Source organism: Lissotriton helveticus, chromosome 10 (genome assembly GCF_964261635.1).
Source record: "Lissotriton helveticus chromosome 10, aLisHel1.1, whole genome shotgun sequence".
Classification (NCBI taxonomy): domain Eukaryota; kingdom Metazoa; phylum Chordata; class Amphibia; order Caudata; family Salamandridae; genus Lissotriton; species Lissotriton helveticus.
The window spans coordinates 189,305,431-189,329,882 of record NC_136071.1 but is presented as its reverse complement, the minus strand read 5'-3'; the positions used below and the strand labels follow the sequence as shown (position 1 = coordinate 189,329,882).

The window sequence follows — 24,452 nt, the reverse complement described above, 5'->3', positions numbered from 1 at the left end:
GCCGACCGGCACTTGAGTGGCTGCAGAGCGATTACGCAGCTTTGTCCCTTGTATTTACTTTATTTTTGCACTTTTAGATAGCGCAAACGTGTCTCGTGGGCATTACAGCTCCATACATGAGAGCCAGACGTGTACGCTTTTTTTCAGGCAGGACAAGGTTGAGTGTGTGATCAACATTGTTTTGTTAAAGCTCTGCGGATTGTACAGCAGATTATGGACAATGTGGCAAATACAGCAAATTCATAATTATGCGGAAGCGCCGCAGCTGTAAAAACGCATAATTTCAATGGCCCTGCCCTACAAATACCTCTATGCGCGCCGATTATTGCCAGGTAAGTGGTGAATAGCACATTATAATTTGCCAAGCAGCTGCTCCCAACCGCAGCCATGTAGGTCACCGTGGGGTCAGAGTTCATCTCTGGGCCCTGGACTTCTACTGCCCTGAGCGGAGTTCGGGGGGATCGACGCCGCGGGCCCAGCGGGAGTTCGCGGGATAAGCCCATCACTGTGTTACCCCCCACAACCCATCGTTCCAGGTAGCCTGTTCACTTCTGTCAGCCGGAGTAAGTGGCTGATCTTAGGTGTCACCTTTTGTGCGTAAAGCCTTCGCTTCACTGAGCCTGACACGTGGCCAGATTGTCCACTAGCCCCGTGGCACCAGGAGACGTTGGCCTACGAGACAATCCAGTCACTCATCAGCAGGCCAGACTGTCTGTCTCACTCCACCGCAAAAGTACAGGGACAAGAAAGGCGGCAGTGAAAGTGATACTGCAGTGTTTATAAGGCGCATAAGGCCAGCCCTGCGCCGCTTGGAAGATCTGCTAATAGCAGGGGGTGTGATTGTGAATAGCATTAGAGAACAAGGCGGGGCCCCACAGGAGCTTGGCATCAAGTGTGATAGGAATCAGAAAGGAGACGACAAATGTAGCCAGAGAGGCTCGGGACACAATCAATAGCAGACTCTTGCTTGAATCTGTGACCCGTCGTGACCTTTCAAACAATACTAATGTCCTTGCATTGTTTTACAGAACTACGCTAAACAGTGAATTAATACATGACTTATCCTATCTGCCTCTCCTTAGATAAACCTCCCACCAACCTTCTTGCCCCACCCCAGACCTACTAGTTCTCCCCTTTTAACCAAGCCTACATGTCAAGTTCCCGGGAATACCAGTTATATGCAGGTATATGGCACTGAGAAGCCACTGGACATTTACCCATGTAAAATTCAATTTCTATACATGGAATTATAAAAGACAGAAATGCAACACACTATATCAAGCAAAAGGTAAAGGCATATTTTCTTTAACGAGTGTTCAGAGGTTGGTTACATGAGAGGTCGCAAAGTTGTCAACTTGCAAACCCGCTGTACGGATTTGAAACCCCATGATTTAATTATCAAACCTCCCTAGTATGGGTAAATAACTGAATTGGTATCTGTCTTCAATAAACTGTGTTTACTAATAATGTATATGCATGCTTTTTTGGGAAAGTTATGAACGCATTCTTCATGTTGCTTTCCCCTCACAGGCTTCCTTTGTGTTACTTCCGTCCCCGATGTTGCTTCAACCCCCACAAGTCCCTGCTGTTGCTTCCACAAACCTGCCACCATAGTTGATTCCCCCACCCGTTTTACCTCCCCCCTTGGTGATTCCATACCCCACCTGTACTTGTTTTTACCTGTCGCCTGCCCAAGATCAGGAAGCAGGCACACCGAACCGGCAGCACCTCATCACTTCTTGTCAGCCAATAGCACCCCCATGCCCAGCATACACAGAGAAGTACACTGCTATGGCACAGCACTACCAACTGCCTCTCTTCCTGGCCCTACACTGTTACCCCGCGGTGCAGCCACAGGACAGTGGCTACATTGCCAGTGTCTGCCCCGCAACGCGTTGTTCCTGCCATGGAGGTTTCCCACAGCCGGGTGCAGTTAATAAGTACAGGGACCCAAAGATATGTGGTATCGCAGAATAAGAACGGACGTGGTACAGGTAGGCTTTTTTAATTTATTTATTAGTTTTCACTTTTCTATAGCGCAAACTTTGCCCGCAGGTATCAGAGCGCTTTAAATCAGCATGCTTATAAAAAGCAAGACTAGCACTCTATATTACTGCCAACTTTGCTTAGCATAAGCAACAGCTAACCCTTCACAAACAATGTTTATATACCAATTGCAAATAAAAAAGTATAATAATGCAAAGCATTGTCATTTACAATGCCAGTAACTCAAACTTTAATGCTGCGAGACCTATTGCATTGTAAATGCTTGTTCTTTATTTTGATATATAAGAGCTCCTTGAAATACATGTGGTCTAGAAATACCATGTATAAAACGTTCTCGTGTTAGATTTATTTAACTATAAGGATAATTTGTCCACCTATAAAAACAACCCAGACCACCCTGAGAGTTCCTCGTAATACCTAATTTGCCTCTTAGTTCAGTATTGGCATTGTTCCCAGATTGAGATACGTATACTTTTAAAAACTGTAACTTAAAAAAAATCTCAAAGCACGGATCGTATTTGGAATGTATCAAAGGTCGGTTTGCATCAATATTCGCTCCCTTGCTGCCATTTGGCAGCCTGCCACATGATCGCAACCTGTTTAAACCTGCTGGAGTGCAATAGTCTGAGGAAGGCGGTGCCTTGTGGGAAAATTCGATTCTAAAAACCAGCGCCAGTGGGGCCTCATGATCAAATGACACTGTTCCCAGCAGTTCACATATCCTGTGTTCCCCAGTTAAGGCGAGACCTAGAAATCTGACTGGTAAGTGAAAGGCATTTATTTCCTTTTTTTAAAAGAACACATAAAAACCCCTGTTACTAGCAGTTCATGAATCATGCGTTCCCGAATTAAGGCGAGACGGAGAACTTTAATTGGTAAGTGTAAGGCATTTATTTATTTTATTTTTATCAAATGTATTTTTATTTTTTATAAAATAAAAATTACTGTTTTTCAGTTTTGACTGAAAGTTGTACGCATGCGCAGTTGTTCCGCTACACGGAAGGCATTATCTATGCGGACTTCTGAGTAATTCCTCTTGACAACGTGCGCCGCTGGCCCCCGTTTAGTAATTTATATCCCGGATAGGCGTCTGCGGCAGCCTAAACAGAGCAACATGCACCCCCGAAGTTTTTCAGGGAACCATAGGCAGGGTAGGTCTTGGTTTGGGTGACGAACAATAATACGCTTCGTTATTCAGCCTTACATGGAACACCTTTACCGGAGCGGACGGTTGTATACTTATTTGGGCTGGCTCAGCCGGAAGTCCCGCTGTCTGCATAGGAATGCACGGGGTCCGCGTTTGTTTTGGAGTGGGGACGTACACGAAAACACCTGCTTTTTGAGTGGATGAAGATTTATATAGAGAAGCCAAGCCTGTGAAACAACGGTTAGAGGCGATCCTTGGAGCCAGAAAACGACCCAAACGATGAGAGATGTGTGAATCCTGCCAACAAAATATTTTGTAAATCTTATAAAGGATATAGTCTGGGTTTGAAGCTGGCCGGGTCCTGCTAGTTCTCAGCACCGGCATTCTCAATCGGGCTTTCCTTTTTATTTTTATTTTTTTTAATACTTTTTATTATATTTTGTACATTTAAGCCCACTCCATTAACCCACCCCAAGCTCAGACCTATCCAGTGCAAACAAGATTCCAGTGTTTTTCTTTGTACTAAATATTACATAAAAAAAGGTTTTCCCCTAGTACAGAAAATAATATACAATGGCTCTAAACAGGAATTTAACATGGATTTCACATTCTCTGTCTGTTTTTGTGACCATTTCAATAACAGATCCCATATTGCGAGTCCCTTTTTACGCTTATTGTGCCCCTTTCTTTTATATATGGCTACCTCTAAACTGCACGCAACCAACAACTTAGATCTTCATTGTTGGAACACCTGGTGGATTTGGATCTAACCAAGCTGACGCTATACATAATCTAAAAAACGCCATTGCTACGAATATCAGTCCATGCATGTGTTTTGGACGTTCTGAGTTAGATATACCTAACATAATTTAATCAACAGAGATTTCTATTCTTGTGTTACATACCTCTGATAGAAAGACTGAAATATCGTTCACTAGCTTATTTAATCCCTCATAAGAAGCAAACATATGTACGCTGTCAGCTTCGATTAACGCACATCTAGGTCATGTTGTTCCTTTTCCTATCCCCCATTTACATGGAGTGTAATATAGAAAAAAGCAGGTTTTATAAGGAGCCTGTAGTTTTGTGGACATTAGATAGGATTGAAATAATGCGAAAGAGTGGTGGATAGTTTCCGCTGAGACCCCAAGTTTAACCTGCCATTTTGTAATATATTTATCCATATTTTCCAGTTTTTATCTTTATCTTTTTAGCCATATTCTCCATTAACGGGACTGTATGAAATTTTAATCCCCCACCACCTTTCTTCCAAAGAAAATCCCGAATTTGTAAATATTTAAAGAAGTCCCAATGATCTAGATTATACTCCATCTGCAATTCCTCAAAAGATTTCAATCCTGAAATAGAGTAAAAACAGCCAAGGTGTGTAATCCCTCTCTGTACCCATCTTTCCATACATGTATCATTAAAAATCCCTGGGAGATTATTACTTTCATGGATTGGCGTATAATGAGATAATCGTCCGATACCCAATAATTTATGCGTATTTTTCCAGACCTTATAGATGCCAAATATAGACTTAAATCTAACTTTCTTAAAGTAGCTGTCATTCACATGGCGCCACAAGCATCCTCTGGATTCAACACCTAACCGGAGTTCTTGTGGTGTTGGAATATTCCCGTCATTTCTTACATCTGTTTTAAATAATATACGAATACAGTATTTCAGTGTAGTGGCCCAATAATAGTTGAGGTTAGGCAATCTTATTCCCCCTCTATCTTTAGGTAGGGTGATAAATCATAATGCTCTACGGGGTCTCTTGTATCCCCATAAGAACCTAGAAAACATACTATCTATATCTTTAAATATTTGCAAAGAAAATTCCAAACAAATTGCTCTGAAAAAATATTAAAATCTAGGTAAAAAAAGCATTTTAATCAAGTTACATCTCCCCCGATAGATATATGGAGATTATTATACCGAATCATATCTTTTTTGTATGTTGCATTAATGGAATGATATTATCATTAACTAGATTCTCTACTTTGGCGGTTATACTAACAACCATATAAATAGCTTTCTCTGTTACTCGTTCATCCCTCAACTCAATTTTACTATTGGGAATAATCTGAGTTTTGACTTGATTTAGTTTATATCCTGATATCTCACCAAAGATTTTGGCTTCTTCTTCAATTACCCTAATTGGGTGCCTAGGGTCACTAGTAACCAACGAGATATCATCCGCCAACGTTTTTGTGGCTTGGTCTCTTATCCAAATGGGTGGAATTAACCCGTTGTTATCTAGTCTCCGAATAAACGGATCAATATATAACGCAAATAAAAGAGGAGAGCACGGGCACCCCTTCTCGTCCCTACAATAATGGGCAGCGGTTCGATACTGACCCATTAACCATTACGACAGCCGACGGGCCCTGATACAACATCTGTATTTCTTTGATAAAAGGTTCCCCGATACCACTCCTTGCCATAACAGTCCAGAGATATTTCCAGGAGACCCTATCGAAAGCCTTTTCGGCGTCTAATAATATAAGTGCCATAGGGTCTCCTGCAACCTCCGACCAGTCAAATAATGAGATCACCTTTTGGATATGATCGGTTGTCGCCCTTCCTGGGATAAACCTATGCTGTTGTTTAGATATGATTTTGTATATATGTGCGGCTAATCGGGCAGCTAATAGCTTAGCATACATTTTCGAGTCCCCAGTTATTAACGTTATAGGACGATACGACCCAAGTTCAGTAGGTTCTTTATGTTTTAAAAAAAATAAAAAAAATTTGGCCATGGACCAAGATCCTGGAGTGTGTCCCCCCTGAAATATATTTGCGACGGTACCCCTTTTAATTGTGTGGCGAATTTAACATAAAATTCAGTGGGAATCCCGTCCATGCCCGCTGCTTTACCTGGAGCAAGATTATTTATTGCAAGAAGAATTTCCTCCCACTGTGGAATAGCATCCAAAGTTTCTGTATCATTAGTCTTTAATCTTAAGAATCTATCTTGATCGATATAATCCATGATTGACTCCTGTTGTATATCAATATCACTGTACAGATCCAGATAATATCTATGAAACGTGGTTCTAATTGCGTCAGGATCTGTCCTTAGCCCCACTACTGAATCCCGAATAGCCTTGATAAAATTAGCTGTGCTTTGTTCTTGGGTGCGTACCGCCAGCTGGTGTCCGACCTGTTCACTAAATTCATAAAAGTGTTCCTCATGCATTGTAGCTCTATCTATGGCCCTTGCAGTTAATACATTAATAATACAATTTTTCGCAATTGCGACCTGCCTTAGTTTATTTTCAACTTCCGTTCCCTCCTGGACAGCTTTCATTAGTCCTTCCTCAGCGACAGCTATATTATCCTGAAGTACTTTCATATCTTGTTTGGCCTTTTTATTAGCATTTAATGAAAATCGAAGTGTTTCACCTCTAATCCCAGCCTTTAGGGCATCCCAGACAATATTGATTGGTGCGCTACCAATGTTATCTTCCAAAAATCTGGGAATCCACAGCCGCATGAAATCACAGTATTTCTCATTAACCAATAGTGCTCCTTCAAACATCCATGTTTTCATAACCTCATCACTGCGGTTGGAATTCCGCCGCAGTGCTGAGCATTCCAATCGCGGGCGTGGTCATGACGGCTCCCGGCCGTCATCAGCACACGCCCACCGTGACTCATGACGGCCGGGAGCCGTCATCAGCATCGATGAGGATATTATACTTAGTTGAACCAAGTTCAATAGTTAAAAGAAGAGGATTATGGTCAGCGAGTACCCTTGGTAGCTTTTCTATTGTACGGCTAACGACTAGTATATTGGAAACCAGAATCTAATCTAATCTTGCATGGCGTGCATGTGGATAGGAGTCATACGTAAAGCCTGGATCCTTTGGATGTTCTGTTTACCAGCAGTCTATCAAACCATGGGTTTGACATATATTTTTAAATGCTTGAAATACTCTGGGCTTCCTGCCCTTATACTGAAAATCTGAGTCGTCTGCCCAATCACTTGGTAAGTGAAGATTAAAATCACCACAGATTATTACTGGTAGAGGCCAATGAACAAGCTTGTTAGATATGTGATCCAGTACTTCTGGGTCATCGCTAATGTTACTATATATTGTATAGACAGTCATTTTCGCTCCATTATTCTGTTGACACTCTGCGATAGCCCATCGTCAGTATTTATCGGATGAAGATCGAGTACATTGTATCCCACCCCTTTCACCAATATAGTAACACCCTCTGTCCTTTCTTTTTGTGTTGAGGCCATAACCACCCTGAAGCCCAATTTATTTAGTAGATGGGTTTGAGACCCCTCGATATGTGTTTCCTGTACACAGAGGATATTGGCCCCTGTTGATTGTAGACCAACAGACACTCTTTGTCTTTTTTTCATCATTAATGGCACAAATATTGATAGTCAACATTTTCAATTTAGACATACTGATACTTTCCCATCCCTAGTATGCATTTCAATATCCTCGCTGTCCTGATTCCATTTGAATACTTTCCCCCTTTATTTGTTTCTATATCAGCATTTATGTTTTTTCTTGAGTCACCGTTACCTTCCCTTCCCCCTCTCCCCTCCCCCTCCCTTCTGCCCGCCACTAGAAAATAGGCAATCAGGCTCACTTCTGAGCCTGTTTTGATAGCGTCTGTCTCATCCTCACCCCACCCGACGCCCTCCCTACATTTTTAATTACATATGTACAGTTCTTTCTCTCATGTTTCTTCCCCCTTCCCTCCCTTTCTCTTCTTTTGTTATTATTAACCAACACAAAGCGCAGACCAAGTAATCACATAATACTTAGTAGATGGAGGATAGCAGCTTAAGTCCATGTCCATTTTGCAACTGCCTAGCGATTGTCATTACTAGCTCCCATTTTCCCTGTTGTGATTTTCTCCAGTACTTTCTGCGCTTGTATCTCAGACGTAAAAAAATAGTTCTGTCTTTGAAAATTTACTTTTAGCTTAGCAGGGTTTTGTAGAAAGACTGAGGCACCCGTTTTCTGAAATGGCGCTATCAGCTGTCTAAGCCGCCACCTCCTCTCCACTGTAGCATGCGGGAAATCTGGTTTGACAAAGTACGAGAAGTTTTCCCAATTCCTTTTCTTATTAGGTCTCACCAATTCGAGCACACCTTGCCGGAGAAGAAAATTCCCAAAAAAGATTAAAATCGCTCTTAAATACAATTGGTTGTTAGGGCGTCGTCTGGCTATATTTAGAGGAAATCTGTGTACCCGCTGGATTTCTATATCCCAGTCCCATTGTGCGAGTTCGGGAAGAGAGTTTTTTAACAGATTTATTGTGAACTTCCTGATGTCATTACCCTCACTATTCTCCGGTATTCCTAGCAGCCTTCGATTGTTGCGGTGTTGCCGATTTTCTGCCTCCTCCAGCTTCCACATTACATCCTGCAGAGGACTTTCTTGCAATAGTGCTTGTTTTTTTAAGCTATCAACTGTGGATTCTAGCACCTCTGTTCGATTTTCCACCATACTTAGCCTCTCCGTAATCTCTGTACAAGTTTTCACAACTTTCCTAATTGAGCCTTGTAACTTTTTTGAAGCCATCCGGGCTTGTCGGCTCTCCTGTATTACTTCATCCGGAAACAATTTGGGGGACTGTAGAATACTGTGTCTTTCTGTCTGGGCAAACACGTTAGTTGTTTTCTAGGTGGTTTCATGTTCCTGGGTGTACCATTACCTAACCTCATCTGAGTACCTGAATAATCCCAGCCTAGTTCACCTTCTTCCTCTCCCTCTTTCTGTCTCTGACCACTCTTTTTTCCATCCGATAGCCTCTTAGGTTTCCTTTTTTTTTTTTCGCGATCTAGACCCGAAGGTATCAGAGCGCATAACATGATCACCATTTGCAACACATGCTGAATGGGGAAGAAATGACAGCCTTCAGGCTTACAACTCACTGCAACACCAAAGTTTGTTTGGGTTAGTCTAACATCCCTTGCCACCTTGTGTTGTTCTACTCATCAAGAGAGTACAGCAACTCTTAGGTTTCCTGGGCACCCTTTTTCCCCTTGTTGACTACAATAGCTTGTGGATGTATCCTCATCTGCTTCCTCGTTGCTGCTCGTGCTGGAAACCAGATTTTCAGACTCCCCAGTTTCCTCATTCAAGGAGTAAACATTTTCTAAAGTATCTGGAGACAAATACCCCGTCTCGTGGTCTTTTTCTCCCTGTATTTCCTTTCCAGTTGGAGAGATTAGGCCAGTTGAGTTGGTCATTTCCGATCCGTTTGGTGCACTCGTTATTATTACTGCCTCAGACATCTCTGCTGTTAGGGCCATAATCGGGGTATTGGCTATGGCTGGTTGAACTTTTTCTCCTCCTCGGTTTATATCTAAACGTGCCTCGGGCGTGCCTAATACGGTTATCCCACCGCTCGATCCCCATGACACCCGCCCAGTGCCGCTTTCCGCCATCACGTCCGGGATTGTACTGACAGCTTGCTGGTCTAAAACACATGATTCTGCGCCGGTAGGGGTTCGATTGATGTGTCAGTTGTGCCCTTTATCTTCTCTTGCCCTTTGTCATATTCAATCGTGCCTTTGACTGGAAACATGCTCGTAATGGCTATCTGCTTTTTGTTTTGATCCCCAGTTACAATGCCTTTTGATAAAGTGCCTTTACTGCCTTCTAATTTACCCCCTTACCAGTATGCAGCTCGTGCTTTTTCCTGTTGATGTCCGTTTTATTGTTCGTTTCAAGTTGTGTAGACGAAGGAACCGCCTGTACCGCCAAACGTGTCTTGCTCCGGACGCCTCGAGCCGCCATCAGTTCTCCTGTCTGTGCTGTGGGCTCTCCGGCATCTGTGTTGCTAGACAGCGTTGGTCCTACGTCGGGAGTCCCCCCGCCGGCAACCGCCGTCAGTAGGAGCTGAGCGACTCAATCGGGCTTTCCATTTTTGCCGTGACCCTCAGGGTTAAAACAAAATCTTAACTCTTCATCAGTACATCCCTACACTACCTTTAATGTAACTTCAAAGAGATTCGTTCGGTTCTTTCACAGTCTCATAATTTCAGAACTAAATCATTTTAAATATTATATAGAGCAAAGCCATAATTGTTGCTTATTTCTCTTATGCAACTAACAACCATTGACAAAGCCAATAGTTCCAGATTGTTGTAGGTGTAATGTCACTTGTTGTATCATATATCTGGATGCAATGACAGAAACGGCAAAATATCAGTCGGACTGCACACTATGCTAAGCAAAGATTTTTAGCTTACATGTTTTTAAGCGATGCCCTTAATTACATCAGCCACGCCCCTCTGACAGAGCCCCCCCCCCCAGTTATTTCATCGCACTTAAAGCCCTGGATATAGTGTTTAGCTATTATAAATAATTTTCATGTACAATATGTGAAGGTTCTTTAAAAATAAGTTTCTTTAAAAAAAAATCTTTTTAAATGTATTATTTCTTCTCAGAAAAGCAGCAGATACAATGATCCAGAGAACAGAAGATAACTTAAACAAATATTCATATACATATTACATAACGGACCACATATTCTATTGTTCCATAAGCGGACACCAAACTTGGATGCCCCTTTCCTTCGCCCTCTGGCCTTTATATTGATACAGACCCATCTCAAAGTTAAATACATAAAGCAATCTGGCATATCAGGTTTGATATGTTGGGGTATCCACATCCTTCCATTTTGATGCAATCAATATACGAATTATTGAAGTTACCATAAAACAAAAGCCGATTTGTGTTGATTCCAACTGTAGAGTCTCATCACAACCAAGTAGCATCATGGTCGGAGAAAGAGATTCTACCTGTGATAAAGTTTTATAAAGAAATGTTTAAGTCCCCAGTTTTAATTAATTAAGTTTAATACTTTTAGAGAACATATGAACCATGTCTGCGGGCCCCAGTGCACACCTTGGGCAGTGATCGTTTTCCCTTTTCCCCCCCAGGCAAATCATTTTCCTGGTGTAAAATATAAACTAAAAACTGTTTTAAAGTGTTGGGCTTTTAAGTTGACGGATAAGAACACCTTCTTAGACAATAATGATCTACTTAAATCAACATCTGGGTTCCCTAGTTTATCTGCCCAGACAGTTTCCATTCTAGGAATATCATCAATGCTGCCCCAGTCAAAATGGAATATAAATCTTTGATACGCGGCTGTTTATACACCATACACTCTAACAACTAGATCCTGGCGGAAAGGTACGCCACGGTCCTCCCACAGCTGATCATGCCAGATCAGAATGGATTTGTTCCGGGCAGAAACACCTCGTACAACATCCGGCGACTGTTCTATGTGCAGTACCAGATATGTGACCGTTTCCCCCAGGCAGCGTGTCTGGTGTTGGACCTCAAAAAAGCTTTCGATACTAATAAACGAAAGATACTGCGGGTTTAATGATATTCACTTTTATTCGACACCCACTGGGAAACTTGTGGCTGCGGTGGCATTAAACTGACACTCTGTGATTGAGCTCGAGCAACATGTTCTCGCTGATGTCCCTTAATTCCCAACACGGATTGTAAACCTTAACCCCTTCGACGCTCATGACGAGCTCAGCTCGTCATGAGTTACGCCTCTCGTATGCTCATGACGAGCTGAGCTCGTCATGAATCGGGGGTTTTCGCAAAAGTCAGCGCACAGCGGGAAAACGCGTAGCGCGCATGGTGTTAAAGAGAAATTACAACACATCTCCCTTTTATAATAATGACAAATGATAAATTAAAAAAACTATGAAAAAACAAGTATAGAACTAAATGAAGGAGAAATTAAAACAATTACTTAAGAAAATAATCTTGAAGATACGCTGGTGGCTTCTTGGCTCTAGTACTACGAGAAAAAGAATCAGAAACAACTTTGTTGTTGAAACTCTGCGGAACATAATTGTGTGGCAGACTTGTCTGAGATTTCAATTTATCACATGTATGATCCCTTTGAAGATTGCCTTGAGAGTGACTACACTTGGACTGAAAATAGCGAGATTTAGACTTGACATATTCATCCCCCTTCGTGCACTTTGCCAAATGAGACATGCTCCAAACATCCCCTCCAGCAAGCATAACAACGCTCCTCATAACTTTAATAATAAGCCTTCAACCAAAATACTTAGATTCCCCTTTTGGTGACCAGACTGCTTTCTTCACATAGACAAGATCACCCACTCTCCAATCGAATTTTCTTGCCCCATCTTAATATCAAACCTGTTTATAATTGTTTTGATACCTTTTAACTCCAGTTATTTACAACACAACCTCTGTCTTTTATACTCAACCATAAGGGATTACGTTTAGAACCAGCAGTTCTAACCTTGAGTTTCTTAAAAGGCGAATAACCAGTCACACTGTTTGGAGTATTTCTGTGTACCCATAGCTTCTTCCTACTTATGGGTTTAAGCGTAACTCTCATCTCTAAGGCAGTCTGGGCAGAGGCTCTAATCTATCTATTCATGCTCTCTACTAAACCATTAGCCTGAGGGGCATAAAGAGCAGTCTTTTGGTGGTCGATGGACAGGTCTTTAAAAAAAATCCGACATTTCTTGAGAAGTAAACTGGACCCCGTTGACCGAAACAACGATATCAGGAACACCCTCACAAGTAAAAGAATCCTTAAGAAATTCTATGATATGTTTTGTCACAACTGAACTCATGCAAGAAGCAGACACCCACTTTGACGTATAATCCACTAGGACAACAACAAATCTCTCAGAAGGAGCCACATTGTCAAATGGACCAACTATGACAACTGCAAGTTTAGACCAAGGACGTTCAGGTATAGCAACAGGAGAAAGAGGAGTAGACCTTACTTTCCTGGATTTGTCATTCCCAGCACAAATAGTGAAATCGCTGACTATTTCTTCAACATGGCGGTCAACCTCAGGACACCAATAAGACTCTCAGATCCTAGCCTTAGTAAGACTGCGGCCAAGATGCCCTTCATGTGCAAGGTTAATAATCTTCTCACGCATCTGAAATGGGGGTATCAACCTATCACCCCGCAAAAGCTCACCTTGCACAATGTTCAACTCATCTCGAACATTCCAGTAACCTTTGGCACAGTCAGGAACCTATTTTAAACAAGGCCAGCCATTGACAGTAAAATCTATAAATATTGCCCTTGCTTCATCACTGACTAAGCCATTCTTCCTGGTTAATAGCTGACTCCTTTACCCAAGAAACATTCACACTATCAAGGTTGCATGCAGAGTATTTTTCCAAAGGCATTCTTGACAGAAAATCTGCCGGAATATTTTCAAGTCAAGGCAAATACTCCACATGGAAATTATATTCCCAAAGTCCTTCAATCCATCTCTTAATTCTTGGGGTTGTGCTCTCCACATTCCTACACGAAAACATATGTACAAGTGGCTTGTGATCTGATCTAACTAAGAATGGCAAACCCCATAAGTAGAATCTGAAGTGACTAATTGCCCATGAGCAGGCCAGAGCCTCACGTTCTATTACAGAGTAACGCTCTTCTGCTCCTTTTAATGACCGTGAAGCAAAATCAATGACCTTTTCTTTTCCATCAACCACCTGAGATAGGACAGCCCCCAACCCTCGCACACTTGCATCAGTGGTCAAAATAGTCTTTTTGTGCACATCAAAATGACCCAGAGTTGGCATCCTTGCAATTTCACTCTTAACCTTGGTAAAAGCATTTGCACACTCATCATTCCAATCGAAGAGCCGCTGATGATATATTAGACAAAAGAGGATGGTGGCAGACCAATTTGCCATGAGAACACGGAGAACACATGAGTGGTATCCTTTATATAATAATGATTGCAATAGTTGGTCTATTTATCGTGTTGCATTATGTACAATGCACTGAAAATTAATGGTCTGTTGTGGGAAGGGGATATATATATATATATATATTCACTGAAAAAACCATAGGTTATAGACCATATATAGTTAGGAATTAGCATTTACAAAACCTTGAAAATTCACTGAAAAAACCATAGGTTATAGACCATATATAGTTAGGAATTAGCATTTAAAAAACCTTATTTTACTCACACAAAACCATTGAAATTCCATATATAGTTAGTTGCACTAACTATATATCGCGCACCTGCAATCCACTGCTGATGATGTCACATATTACATCATTCATGACATGGTCAGTGACATCACTGATGACATCACTGATGACATCTCAAATGACATCACTGATGACATCACTGATGACATCTCATTTGACATCAATGACCACATCACTGATGATATCATTCATGTGACAATACAATGCATCTCCTCACATTTTAATATAACCTCTGTTTCACCCAGTGTTAAATACAGAATATAATTTTTGAAACCATTGACACACCAATACTAGTTACTACATACGCACTCACTGATTCCTACGTCTACACACACCTTCACTCATTCACCCATACTATCATTCATACATACAATCACTCATCTTTACAACACTATCATATGCACTCATACACCTATACAGACACTCACAGTCTGCCACTCATCCATGGAGTTACTCACACACCTAGTCAGTCCTGTAAAGAATCAATGACACTTCCATTTTCTTGTCTATACAGTTAAACATAGAGCACCTTACATTTTCAAACATATACTAACACATACTTACCTTGTTATACAATCATTGATACAAGTACACATTGATCTGCACAGAGTCACACACCTCCCAGCCAGCCACACACACACTCAGTCTCCCATACAAATACTTGGACAATCAATCAGTAACCCATATAGTTAATCATATAGCTACTGATCAAAACATGCAGCAGTTTACAGAACAACAGACATAATGATGCACAAATTAAGACACTTTAGTCACTAACCCATGCACTCAGTGAGACACATTTAATCACTCACTCATGCATTCAGTCATGCACCTACTAAATCCTTTGTCCAGACACTTATACTTCCACTCATTCTTCAATATGTAAGACACATTTTAACTTTACAGAAACATACAGTCACTGGATGTTGTCATCAGTGATGTCATCAGTGATGTCATTTGAGATGTCATCAGTGATGTCATCAGTGATGTCACTGACCATGTCATGAATGATGTAATATGTGACATCATCAGCAGTGGATTGCAGGTGCGCGATATATAGTTAGTGCAACTAACTATATATGGAATTTCAATGGTTTTGTGTGAGTAAAATAAGGTTTTTTAAATGCTAATTCCTAACTATATATGGTCTATAACCTATGGTTTTTTCAGTGAATTTTCAAGGTTTTGTAAATGCTAATTCCTAACTATATATGGTCTATAACCTATGGTTTTTTCAGTGAATTTCAATGGTTTTTTAATAGCAAATATCATAAGCTGTCGAATGTCAAGTACGTGGTAAGTGAAAACATTTTCGTGTTTATGCACACTGATCTGCTTTGAATGGTGCCCCCCCCCCCTCATTTCTATTAGGAGTACTCTCTCTTTGCAGATAGTGAAAGGTAGTTAACGCAGGTCTTTGCCCCCATTGTAATCCGTCGTGCCTGCTTCTCTCTCCATTTGATTCATTGTTATCCAAGTATTTACTGTTTTAGAATTAGTTCTCTTTGGTTCATTCTCTATTTACAAACAAACACAGAGTCGCAATACTCTGTTTAGTCTTTGCAGATAACGAAAAATCGTGTAAAAAAAAAGAAAAGGAATCGAGCAAAATCAGTAGGCCACTAATGGGATCTCTTTTTGACCTCGCTAAAATAGAAACATTAGGAACAACCCCTCATGACAAATACAAAACTAGTGAGATGAACTGAACTCCACACAATGATGGCTGCAAAACAGCTCGGCTCCGCCACCCACCCCGCCCAAAATAACGATAAAGAACGGCTGCCATGATTGGTTGCGGAATGACCACGACGGAGCTACGAAATGGTGCTGCTCTCATGCTAACCCCAGCTTCAGTCTGAAACATCCAGAAACACTGTAGACTACCAATTCGATCAGTTCCGGTAGCGCCCCAATGTAACCCGGTAGAGAAGAACTAGCCCTCCCCTCTTTGACTGATGGTTCTTGTTGCCTGTCCCTTCTGTTGTCATTTAACAGAACTATTTAGCCTGCTGAAAGGGGTTGTGTTCCGACCGCTGGTTGGTGGAGACATTTTGACTATATTCTGTACCTGCGTTGTCGGGTAATGCGTCATATGACGCGCCGCGTTAGCGCATCCGGAAGTCATCCGGGGCGCGCAGCGCGTAACGTAAGCATAACAAGTCATGTGACTTGTTAATAAAACTTTTCATTGGTTCATTTTACTTTTCTTATTGTAATGATGAAAGGCTTGGTCATATGACCTAAAAATTACGCTTTTCATTACTTCCGAACATTATTTTTTCTTAAATATATGTTATAATGTTCCAGGCTAATGTACTTTCCCGGAAATTTTACAACTGTCCTGCAAGTAAAATATATTCTTTTTTCGAGAAAAAGAGCGTTTCTTCGTCCCATGACGGAGCCGTTGAGCAAAAGAGGGTCGACCTGCTGTCTTAGTCGCCGATACGCCTGAATATGAGATTCTTATCGATCACTTTATGTTGCAGGAATAGAAAACACAACAGCCCTTGACCATTTATCTTTACTGCGTTCCTTCGTATTATACCTTTTACCCTTCATGTAATTGGTCTGCTTTATTTCACTTGCCTTTTAATGATTCTAAAACAGTGACTATTATTAAAAACTTTACCAATGTATATACTACTACCATGTTTTCTTTTAAAAACCTTTATTGTGAAAATTTCATTATACAAATACGAGCCTATAACCACGTGGGCCGGCCACGGAGCAAACTGTAATCGTATATGATGAATAGACATTTACACTGTAGAGGAACGTAACGGGCGGGCCATTACGTTGCAAGAACTAAGGTGTCTAACAGTTACGGAATCGGTGGACGTACATTTTATAATTAAAATACGACAGGGCCAGTTACAATAAAATTATCTAGATATACATTTGCGGGCAAGTACCATGGGTGACGTTAATTCGAACTTTCAACAGTACAGTAATCAATAACACATCAGAACTTAATATCAATAGGGATGTCGAAATATTCAATCAATTCTCGTCCCCGCCCGCCATTTGCTTCAAAACTGCATACGTATCTCGTGATTTCAAGGTTCTGCAACCAGTACACAACAAGGAGTTACGAGTCCCATTTATTCTGGCGCCATTTTGGGCGAGGACGGGCAGGTCCAGGATATAGTCAAAATGTCTCTACCAACCATCGACTATGATGATGTTCATATGCTGTATTTATTAGAGTAACACTCATCTGTCCACATGAAATTAATTTGCCACAATCTAAACATGTCATTTTAATCTTTCCAAAGTTCTTCTAAATATTTGGGACCGTTTCCCTTGCCTCTGAAGCTCTCAGTGCCACTTCTTTGATGAATGTACTAGCAGGTCAGGGGTTCTCCTCCAAATCTCTCTTTTATGCAGCACTATAATTAATTGGTGCCACCTCTCCATATGACGATGCATGGTATAGTTACCACAACTATATTTTTTTTCGGTTCCTCTGGAGAGTTCATCGTGGCAGATGAAGCGTGTAACGTACCGGGCATTTACCTTTTTTTGCATGTACAGGAAAGGAAAAAAAAATCGAGCGTCCAAGTTCTAAGGTGTCCCAGGGCCATTTTAGTGGACCAGGCCCAAATCCAAAGAACAGGCCGCCATTTTGAGAGTCCTGTTGCAGCCGCCTGTCGCTGTAGCATCAAGAGCAGCCGAAACTCAGCTGAATGGCAACTGAAACGGTAAAGGGGCGCCCCACTACAGCAGACGAGCCAGGCCCAAATCCAAAGAACAGCTATCTCACAGGCTAATGGGGCGACCCACGCCGAGTTTCAGCATTGTAGGATGACCACACAAGTACAGCAACTTGCTAGACATCACCTCGGTGCCATCCGGATCTCGGCGCCCCACTGCAGATGAAGTGCCTCTCAACTATGAAACCACCACGGTGACATCCGGATCTTGGCGCGTTGTGCTGCCTTCGGCCTATTCGCACATCGGTCCGCTACTGACGCCATCTCACAGGCTAATGGGGCGACCCACGCCGAGTTTCAGCATTGTAGGATGACCACACAAGTACAGCAACTTGCTAGACATCACCTCGGTGCCATCCGGATCTCGGCGCCCCACTGCAGATGAAGTGCCTCTCAACTATGAAACCACCACGGTGACATCCGGATCTTGGCGCGTTGTGCTGCCTTCGGCCTATTCGCACATCGGTCCGCTACTGACGCCATCTCACAGGCTAATGGGGCGACCCACGCCGAGTTTCAGCATTGTAGGATGACCACACAAGTACAGCAACTTGCTAGACATCACCTCGGTGCCATCCGGATCTCGGCGCCCCACTGCAGATAAAGTGCCTCTCAACTATGAAACCACCACGGTGACATCCGGATCTTGGCGCGTTGTGCTGCCTTCGGCCTATTCGCACATCGGTCCGCTACTGACGCCATCTCACAGGCTAATGGGGCGACCCACGCCGAGTTTCAGCATTGTAGGATGACCACACCAGTACAGCAACTTGCTAGACATCACCTCGGTGCCATCCGGATCTCGGCGCCCCACTGCAGATGAAGTGCCTCTCAACTATGAAACCACCACGGTGACATCCGGATCTTGGCGCGTTGTGCTGCCTTCGGCCTATTCGCACATCGGTCCGCTACTGACGCCATCTCACAGGCTAATGGGGTGACCCACGCCGAGTTTCAGCATTGTAGGATGACCACACCAACTTGCTAGACATCACCTCAGTGCCATCCGAATCTTGGCATCTCAACGCCTAGTGGTATCTTCCATACAAAAAATATTGTTACGCTGCCTTTGGCCCCATTCGCACATCAGTCCGCAACTTAGACATCACCTCGGTGCCATCCGGATCTTGGCATCTCAGCGCCTTGTGGTGTCAGTCAGAAAATATTGTTGTGCTGCCTTCGGCCTATTCGCACATCGGTCCGCTACTGACGCCATCTCACAGGCCAACGGGGCGCCCCACGCCGACTTTCAGCATTGTAGGATGGCCACACCAGTGCGGCAACTTGCTACACACCACCTCGGTGCCATCCGGATCTTGGCATCTCAGCGCCTTGTGGTCTCTTCTACACCGGAAATATAGTAGAAAATATTGTTGCGCTGCCTTTGGCCCCATTCACACATCAGTCCGCTACTGACACCATCTCACAGGCCAACGGGGCGCCCCACGCCGACTTTCAACATTGTAGGATGGCCACAGAAGTGCGACAACTTACTAGACACCACCTCGGTGCCATCCGGATCTTGGCGCGTTGTGCTGCCTTCGGCCTATTCGCACATCGGTCCGCTACTGACGCAAACTCACAGGCCAACGGGGCGCCCCACGCCGACTTTCAGCATTGTAGGATGGCCACACCAGTGCGGCAACTTCCTACACACCACCTCGGTGCCATCCGGATCTTGGCGCGTAGTGAAGCTGCAGCAGCTGCAAATAAGCTTCAGACAGTGTTACAACCGCTGCTCAGAACTCTCAACTATGACACCACCTCGATGCCATCCGGATCTTGGCGCGTTGTGTTGCCTTCGGCCTATTCGCACATCGGTCCGCTACTGACGCCGCCTCACGTGCCAACGTATTTTCTCCGCATTTTATACCCTATGCCGCATAACAGGTCATGTGACTTGTTTATAAAACTTTTCATTGGTTCATTTTACTTTTGGTTTCCTAATGATGGAAGGCTTGATCATATGACCTAAAAACAACACTTTTCATTGGATGAAAACTTTTTTTTTCCCCCAAACGATGAAAGCCCCACCTTGTTTCTGGATGTTTCAGACTGAAGCTGGCGTCACCATGAGAGCACCACCATCTCGTAGCTCCGTCGTGGTCATTCCGCGAGCAATCATGGCAGCCGCTCCCCACCAGAAGCCTGCAGGAGTCGGGGCCCCCAAAACTTTTGATGAATTCTCAAGGCGGAGGGGACGCTTTCGAGAATGGGGTCCAAGACCTAGCAGACAAGCGTCCGATTTCCAAGGTGTCCCAGGGCCATTTCAGTGGACCAGGCCCAAAAAGGAAACAGCCTGCCGCCATTTTGAGAGTCCTGTGACAGCCGCCTATCGCTGCACCGCAAGAGTGGGCGCAACTCAGCTGAATGGCGGATTTTGACACAGTGGACCAAAAGCGGACGCAATGGCAACTGAAACGGTAAAGGGGCGCCCCACTACAACAGACGAGACTCCACCTGGAGAGGCCCGTTCACGCCGCCTCCCCCGGGGCGCTCCACGCCGTTATTCGGAGCAGCATTGTAGGATACCAAAACCAGTGCGGCAACTTACTGGACATCACCTTGGTGCCATCGTTCTGCTGCCTTGGAACTATTCGCACAACAGTTTGCTACTGATGACCCACCCCCCGCGACGCCCCACGCCGTTATTTGCTGGGTGGCAACTTACTAGACATCACTTTTGTGTCATCTAGATTTCGGCGCGTTCTGCTGCCTTGGAACTATTCGCACAACAGTTTGCTACTGATCACCCACCCCCCGCGACGCCCCACGCCGGAAATCTGGACGTTGTGCTGCGTTGGGACTATTCGCACAGCCGACCGCTACTTCGTTGTTTTTCTCTAAAAATGTTTATATGTTATTACTATTTTTGTTTTCTTGTATATATTTATAAATTATTAAAGTTTTATAATCTTACTACTTTGTCGGAGTGCTATATATTTTTAATGTGACACATAATTGTAAAAACTTTGATGTACAAAGAGTCATCCCTGGAATCTTCCGCTTCACGCTCGGTCCCCTCCCCAATCACAATACAGGATGGTTTTCAGATAATAGCAACGCTTCTGCTGTGACGGATCTCATCGAGTGTGGGCCTTGATCTACTATAACTCCTTTGAAGACGGGTGATTCTTTACAGCTGTGGCCATAAACTACATCTGCAGGGCTAGCTGATAGCCTAGGACCGGCCTGGACAATCGGACACAGAGGAAAAGGAGTGTCAGAGGGTGCGGTAGTGAATAGGGCGAAAGGGAGGTGTCGGGCGGGCACAGGGTGTGATTCTCAGGGAAGAACAGCGCAGATGGGGGGAGGTTTATTACCCATGCATAAAACAGAGAGCGGGGGTGACCACTGCCTGGGGGAGATGCTTGCGAGGGTGGGGAGCCATGCTAAGGATCGACAGCGTGCACAGAGTGGATCTGGTCAAGGCATCTAAAATGGCTGCCGTGCACGACAAAAGTGTGGCATTTGAAAAAAGACAAGATGGCGCACACAATGTTTTTCAACAATTCCTGATTTCCTTCGAATCGAACGTTAACAGACGTTGGGGCATATTACCAAAGTTAAGCGATATTTATCCCTAACGATGCATTGCAAAGATTTTTTTACCGTCAGAAATTATCGCAGATAAACCTTGCTATTATCAAGGTTTATCGCAAATACGATAAAAAACGAGCGCAATGCATTAATATCGCTGAAAACTCCGCGATATTCATGCATTACCGAGCTAATGCTCTTAGCCATGTTATCCACCTCCCATTGGATAACATGGCTAAGAACTGCTCAGGGCAGCTGTTACTTTTTGGAGATATTCGCGCTTATCTCGAATATTTCCAAAAGTTGATAATAGGAGATAGCGATGTTAGCGACTGTTTCCAGTCGCTAACATCTTGGCATGCCCACTTTGCATGTCATTAGTGATAAATATCACTCACATGCAAAGTGGGGCCCAAGATGGTCGCTATCTCCTACTAGCCGTCGCTAGCTGGTGTTAGCAACAGCTACGTAATACAGATATAATTTTATCTCCGCGAAGCGGAGCGCTGTTACAGATATATATCTTGTTTTTGAACGTTAATTTCTCAAAATGCACTGAAGCACATATATTGAGACCTAGCAAAGGCACATCGGGCTACCAGTCCCTAATATTTTACCAAGTTTCGTGCAAATCCATTCAGCCGTTCGATTATTATTATTATTTATTTTTTTTGCCCCGCGGGGCCCTTTTAAAACCTCCACATCAAACCTAGGGGATCAGCGAGGATCTACTATGCCCCCTTATGGTCATTTGCCCCTTCGCTTTGGCCTCCTCTTGTCTCTCGATCCTACCGAGAGACAAGATGGCGGCCGCTACGGACTGTTTGGAATGTTTACAGACACCGGAGAGCCAATCAGCTTCGCTTCGCAAAGCTCCGTAACGCGAAAAGTACGCGAAGCGGTCCGCTGTTACAGATATATATCTTTTTTTGAACGTTAATTTCTCAAAATCCACTGAAGCACATATATTGAGACCTAGCAAAGGCACATCGGGCTACCAGTCCCTACAATTTTGCCAAGTTTCGTGCAAATCCATTCAGCCGTAAGATTATTATTATAATTTTTTTTTTTTGCCCCGCGGGGCCCTTTTAAAACCTCCACATCAAACCTAGGGGGTCAGCGAGGATCTACTATTCCCCCTTATGGTCATTTGCCCCTTCGCTTTGGCCTCCTCTTGTCTCTCGATCCTACCGAGAGACAAGATGGCGGCCGCTACGGACTTTTTGGAATGTTGACAGACGCCAGAGAACCAATCAGCTTCGCTTCACAAAGCTCCGTTGCGCGAAAAGTCCGCGAACCAGTGCGCTAACTGGTCCGCTGTTACAGATATATATCTTTTTTTAAACGTTAATTTCTCAAAATCCACTGGAGCACATATATTGAGACCTACAAAAGGCACATCGGGCTACCAGTCCCTACAATTTTGCCAAGTTTCGTGCAAATCCATTCAGCCGTTCGGGCTAAAAGTGAGGCCAACCGCCCTATGGAAAACTCAATGTTAAAAACACGTTTTGGGACCCCCCTTTTTTCTCGGCCCCCACTGGACGAACCCCCCCCAAATTTTCAAGGAAACAAAATGTGCCATTTTCCTGAAAATTTCAGCCAATTCCGTCCACAAACGCCAAAGTTATTAGACATAGAATTTTCAAAAAACCCATAGAGAAAAAATCCTAACTATATATACCTACTGGCGACCGCCAGTAGGTAATATATATATATATATATATATATATATATATATATATATATATATATATATATATATATATATATTATACATCTAGAGTATGCTCTTCAAGCGTTGGGCGTTGCTGGTGAGCCAAGTTGAGACCGGCACTCCATATGTCTAATTACTTGCTCTGTGAACCTTCCCCCATTCCCTTACCGCTTGCTATCATACATCCTGATTCCCCGGGATGACCTGCCGTTGAGCAAGCGGAGCTGGACATGAACAATGAACCGTTGGTGCTAGAGCTCAGCCACCCCCCCCATTGGCGTATGCATCATGATTTGGAATTATGTGTTTGTTATTCTAATGTTGGGCCCAGCATTGTTTAGTGGCTGTGCCGAGTTTGGTTGGGTTTTCTAATTGGTTTCAGGGTATAGGGACTCCTGGTCGCTACATGCAGTGGATAACATAACAGGGTTATAGTTATTTTTACACGTGATAGATGACACACATGGCTGAAGCTGCAGGGACATGCCAATTTCTCACCTGGAATGTGCGAGGGTTAGGGGCAATCCAAAAACGTCATCGAATCCACTCATTCCTCCTTAGACACGGTACTCAGATTGCATTCCTTCAAGAGTTCCATCTTACTGACACAGAATCACAGAAATTGAGGAAGAAATGGAGAGGCACGGTCTACTCCACGACCTACTCAGCCTTTTCTAGGGGAGCAACTATATGGGTCCGTCACGGGGTACCATTTGTAGAGGTGGAGAGGAAGGTGGATGACCAAGGCAGGTACATCATAGTGAAGGGTACATTGGATGGGAGGTTGATTGTCTTGGGAAGTGTCTATGCACCGAATTATGATCAGGATAAGTATCTGCACAAACTGGGCCTAGCACTAGCGGATTGGATCGAGATACCCTGGGTGCTGGGAGGAGATTGGAATGCGGTCTTAGATTTGAATATGGACAGGTCACACCCCCCTCTACAGGCTGCTGGAGCTACCAAGTTGACCGACCTCTTTGCTTCATGGGTCGTAGGTTGGATGTTATTAGATACATGGCGGGAGTTATACCCCACTCACAAAGAATACTCGTTTTATTCTCCACTACATAATCTACATACTAGAATTGACCGGTTCTTATGTTCCAGATCGATAATTACCAAAGTGGAGAAATCAGAATATTTGGCTAAAACTGTTTCCGACCATAGACCCTTAATTATTACACTCCTCTGAGGCAGGGTGCCGACTCCGGTGCCCACCTGGAGACTTAACCCTCTCTTCTGGAAGATCCCCACCTTTCGTGCATCTTTATCTGATGCCTTCACTGATTACTTT

General features: G+C 43.4%; 1 protein-coding gene across 2 annotated transcripts in view; it reads left to right on the top strand.

Annotated features, from left to right (window-relative positions):
• Positions 1–2,635: 2,635 nt before the first annotated feature.
• The window catches only part of LOC144786124 (acyl-coenzyme A synthetase ACSM3, mitochondrial-like), a 413,227-nt gene continuing 391,410 nt past the window's right edge, over positions 2,636–24,452 (top strand). For both annotated transcript variants that reach the window (XM_078665090.1, XM_078665091.1), the window contains exon 1: positions 2,636–2,769. The gene's annotated coding sequence lies outside the window, so the exon portion shown is untranslated. The remainder of the gene's footprint in view (positions 2,770–24,452) is intronic.